Consider the following 5,813-nt stretch of genomic DNA (forward strand, 5'->3'; position numbering starts at 1 on the left):
GGGACGGTGATGGAGGGGCCGCCGCGGTGCACGGCCTTCCCCTTTCTTTCCTCGAAATGGGGGAAGATATTGCGTCCCGGCATCATTAAAGTTCAGTGCTCGGCGTGAAGAGGGTGGAGGGAACGGGGGGGGGGAGGGTGAGCAGAAAAATAAATGCTTCACGCTACCTGAGAATGTATTTGAAGCAGTGGTATTGTTTAACGCCCTGCCTGTCCTGCTGCTTCCGTCCGCCTGTGTCCTCAACCCAGGGTGAACGCGCTATCAAGCGTCAAATGCGGGAGAGGGTGGGCGCCTGGGCATAGGGTGAGGGAACGGGAGAACGAAGCCGGACGCGCGCCAAAGCCGCTGGGAGGATGTGATTTTCTTTTTACGGTATCACAACTCTCTCAATGCATGGATGCATACATTATCCATTTATACACACATTTTCAATTGTTGACGCTTTATGGATGATGAACTATTATTTTTGTTCCTTTAGAAATGCTAAGCTCTCTTAATTTCTCTGAATTATCCTTTAACATTTGGTCTATACATCATGGCTAAAATTTACCATTTAATGGGGTACCATTTGGAAAGAAAATGATTCATGAGGATTATTAATCAATATGATGTAGTCTAAAAGTTAGTCTTCTTCTATGTCATATATCCTGATTGATACGAAGCCGTTTCATTAAGAATTAGCTTGAAAGGAAATAATTTTCGGATCCATCTCAATAAAATCTGTACAAGTATCACTTGCATCATGTGCTCAAAACTTTCTTTCCCTCTTCGGTCGGAATTTTTTCTTTCCTCCTACACACATTACATATGTCACAGGGATCCAAAATTTCACAAGGTATCTTTTATCAGCGCCTTTAATAACTCCCTTAGATAGCTAAAGTTTGGCAGAAGATTGCAGAAATATTAGTGTCCCTGTTATGTTTTAGTAATCAGTTACCGGAGTAAATTTTATGTACATGATTTTATAAAAAAGTTCCATTATTATGATAATTATGGTTGCCTGCAATTATAGAAAATTGATTTTCGTATTCATTTAACTTTTTGCCATGGGATTTCCAAAAATTGAAGGAAGGTGTTCTGAAAAACTCATATGAGCCGGATGACGGCTCAAATAATAACGGTTTAAATGGTAATTTCCGTGTCTTGAGCGACGTTTGAAGCTTTGTAGCACAGTAACCGGAGGAGAGGATACCTATATGAAATCTCATTCCAAAATGTTCATTGAACCATGTGATTCGTAAAGAATGAAGGATATGTACAGCATATGGGACATACACTTTTATGCAGGACATACTTCAGATTTAAAATTCATTTTTTGCCCTGTTGTTGTACAGCACGGCTGCAACATTTCCTTCAGCATCTTATATAATTATCAAAGTACAGATATAGTTTACCGTGCACGTGTTGGTATCAATTTGAATGAATAAATATTTCTTAAGTAATTTTATTACGCTCAGAAGCGACGGACTTTTCTAACAATCAGTCTATTATTAGGGCAGCTGGCAAGGGTTCATTCACGTCCAGAATCAAATAGCTTGATTTTTACGTTAAAAAAGACATGCAAATGACAGTGAAATTGGAGGCCCACTTGGTGATCGTTGAGGATCGGCGTAATTGGGAGACAATGAAGCCATCGCGGGCCGGAGCTGAGGCCAGAGGGAGGTGGGCAGAATGCCGGAGTGAGCACAATAATGTGAGGGTGATTTTTAGGGAGGGGTGAGTGTGTGTGTGTGTGGAAGAGTGACGTATGGCGGGTAGATAGCCCCAAGGCACGAGGGAAGGTGAGCATGTGCGAGGGTGGAAAGAAGCGAGCGGGTGATGCAGCGGCGACGGCCCGTGCTCGAACGAAAAATACGGAAAATGACATAACGAGGTGGAACGAAGTAAGGTCGAGTGGGCGCTAGGGATTCGAGTTATTCAAAGTGGGGACGGCAGGGAAATAGGGTGAGCCCATAGCCGGAATGGAATTAAGGTATAATATGCTTGGGCAAATGGGACCCCACACCCCCCTTGCCCCCCTACTCCGAGGCAAGTGCTTCCCGTGAAGGTGAGGGCGGACGTGTTTGTGACGAGGGGTGCCGCAAGGCTTGTTCTAGGGTCCCCCCTCTTCTCATAGCAGCGTGGACGCCGACTCCTCCGCCCGTCGCCCCTCCCACCCTCATCCCGGGGATCGGGTGATCTCTTGGCGTGACTACATGTCCCAAGTCCTCGCGGCACGCAAACCCTCAATTGTGTCCGAGCCACTTTCATCCAATTCCGTTCAATTATTATTCACGTGTTGCCCTGCTGTTCTTTATGATCCGTGCCCATTTTAGCGATTGAAAGGTGAAATGAGTGTTTTTTTTACATGGCGCAAGGCGTAAAGACAGGTGTTTCGTCCCCAATTGGAAAAGATTCAAAGACTGCTACTGAGAAGCAACTCCCTGTTTCAAAAATTTATCTGCATTTTACTGACTTCTGGCAATGTGAATATGAGCATGGTTTCTATATCCAATGCAATATATTACTACAATATTATATAGCATCACAATCGGAGATGTAACTTTTTTGGCGTTATTGCTACTTAGGAATATTCCTCATATTTGTTTCACATAAAAACTATAATAAATCACAGTAAAAACTAAATAAATATAAAAACTATATAAATATAAAAACTATATTAGCATAATCGTAAAGTACGATTCATCGCAATTGTATATAAGGCGCCTAAATTGATTGAATAAGGTAATTATCTTCTTTCAAGTATATTAAAAATATATTAATTAACAATTCGAGACAAATTTTACCCGAGTATTTCTCTTGCATTGAATAAACGAGGAAATATTTAAAGAAATCAATACAAAAAGTAATTATTTTCAATTTAACAGCAATGTAAATACACTTATAAATTAGAACTCTTATTTTAAATTAAAGAATTTCCTCGACTCAGATGTTTTATTTTAAAACGTTTCCATAGTATGAAGAATATTGAAATAGGTTCCCTTGATTTAAGCTGAATGTAATCAATAGAATCTTGGCAGGTAGTAGTCCAGTAGGTAGAGCGCTGGCCCACTCACCGGAACGCTCAGGTTCGATTCTGGTTGACGCATCTGGACACCTTCAGCTTCCTCATTCTGTAAGATTTTTCGAGCATTAGATTTTTATGGGAAACCACGACAACCTTAGGGAAATGACTTGGCCCCCTACCCTGATGTGTGAATGTCACACACCGTTGGGTTTAGCACTATGCGAGCCATGCCATTACGTATCAAACAAACCTTCGGGTTAATATATGTGGTTTTTTTTTAATGGAACTTTAGTCTTGGGTAATTTTTTTTCCAGCTATGTATAACCATAGCTTGGGTTAATGGCTAAGAATTGCGATTCGTTTTATAAATCCGGAATACTATAACATTTGATGTCAATCAAATGAGTTAATTAAAAACAGGAGGAGCAGTAATCAATATTTTCCGGACCATCCACGTTACATGTGTACATGTATGGGTCACATTACCTACCGTTGTCCTTGCATGTCCATGTGGCAGTGAAATTTCGCTTCTTACTTTTCAAATTCTAGCTAGCACGTCATTGGATAAATTTTAACTAAATCCTAAGGTGCAATTATTTGTTAGTTGATAGTATATGTATTTGTATCCAAGTAAGTTGAAGAGTTTTTGCATGAATGAATACCCCTCTGTGGGTGTATGTAGGTTTGTATGGATGTCTTGATTTTGCATACGGTTTAGTTCTTTTTTATCTGTGGTGACCGGACACCCCCGCCACACACCCTTGCGGCGGCTTGCGGGGTATTATGTAGACGTAAATATATGTTGAAATATATATTGTCTTTTCTCATTTATATGGTGCAATCTGGCTGAAATTTTGGAAGGCGAAAGAATTCCACTCTCCCTTAATGAATCATGTGACGTAATTAGGATGTTTTTAACACTTAAACCCAACATTTTTTTCCCTTCCTGTTAATATGACTGAAGAAGTCTGAAACTATAAATTACTGTTTGTAACCAAAAGGGCAACTATAGAAGAAGTTTAACCAGATGAAGATGATTTAGCTTTGGAAGATGTTTAACCAGAATCGTTATTTGAGCTCGAAATATTTTATGCTAAACTATTTGAGGCACAAATTAAGGGCATGAATTCAATTATAAACGGTGACAGAAATTAACTCAATTTCTTCGTTTTTATATAAAGAAGCTTCCCATTATTTGAATTAGTTTTGCGCTGTCCTCATGCGATAATTGCGAAACCATACTTTAAATTTTAAGGAGCTATTAGAGTAGTCAAATCTTTTTTTTTCCAGTTGACTTGAAGGACAAAATTTGTAAGATTTAATTGTAATATGACACTGCTTGTAGATACTTAGCAGATAGCTGATGTCATATTCTGCGAGTAACTTCCCTAGATGCTTAACTCCACTCCAAAAATATCATAAAAATATGTCATGTGGTTGCTTTGAGAAGAATTAGATGTCGGGAATGTGATTGCAACTATTTTACACTATTAGCGTCGCCGGACCTGAATAAGATACAAGGAATTTTTATTTGGGAGTTTTTTGGGATTCCAACTGGAAATCCTGTGATCACCCACAGCCCACCGGTGTAGCTTGTAATTATTAAAATCTACTACTACTATAGTGTTATACTAATCTACACTACTATAGTGTTAATATAAGTATTGTGCTTACTTCCTCACCTTTGCCAATTGAGCAAAAACCACTTACCACATATATCACATTCTCTGCTGGCAATGCATTTCACCGAAATTCTCCCGGCAACAAGATATCCCGCGTATATATTTTCCGTTCCAGCTGCGGAGTCATCTCAAAACACGGAACTCCCTCCGCAATGGAGAGGGAAAATCTGACGCCAGATAAGGCCAGAGACATATATCCCGTGCCATACGTAAAGGGAAAGTCGAGTATCCTCAGCCAACGCGGCTCCCGCCTCTCTCGGCTCCCCCTTCACGCCCCGCACGCCCCCTCTCCCCTGCCCCTCATTTCGCACCCTCCCCACCTCGGTTGCATCTCCTCCCAGCGGACCATATCCATCTCGCACCCTCTCCAACCCAATATCTTATCTCCATCTGAGCCAGAGAGCTCCTCCACGAGTGTCGCTCCACCCCTGCCGCCCCCTCCCGAGCCCCCTTCCCGAATGGAGCGCTCCTCCCCCTTCTCTTTTTTCCTTCCTCTCCTCCCGTCGCACCCCCACCTTCCTTCCCCCCCCCGAGCATTTCCCCCCCTCCTTATAAGTCCCCATTTCCCTTCTCGCCCCGATTTCTCCTCTGCTTCCGGCATTCCCGCCCTCGGAGCGAAGGAGGAGGGAAAAAAGGCGTGTAGTACATAAAAATGGAAAGGACGCGGAGGGCGAATCTTCGGAGATTTCCAAGGAGGGAGGGGCGAGGGTGTGGTGACGAGGGTAGAGTGGAGGGAGGCGGGTTGCCGTGAACAATGATGGGTGAGAAGGAAATCGAACTCGTATGAAATGTAAAGGGGGCTGAGCCGTGGTGGTGGTTTAGCGGGTGGGAGTTGTGGGGGAGGGGGAGGACAAAAGGGACGGATGTTAAGTGTGGGAGGGGTGGGTGGTGTTTTTAAGAGACAGCATTCCGGAGGGAGTGGGGGTAAGGATGGAGGCAGGCTACTAGAAGGTGGGGGAAGAGGCAGTTCGAATTTAAAAAAACGGACCGAGGGTGGGGAGAGTCGGGAACTGAAGGAAATAAATGTGCCTAGGTAATAAGCGATGTAACGGAGAATGGCGAGGGAAATACTTCACGAGAGTGGTGGGTAGGATGGAGAGAGAGAGTGTGTAGAAATATCGTAT

The sequence above is a fragment of the Hetaerina americana genome, unplaced genomic scaffold, assembly GCF_022747635.1.
Source record: "Hetaerina americana unplaced genomic scaffold, ioHetAmer1.1.p SCAF_5, whole genome shotgun sequence".
Classification (NCBI taxonomy): Eukaryota; Metazoa; Arthropoda; class Insecta; order Odonata; family Calopterygidae; genus Hetaerina; species Hetaerina americana.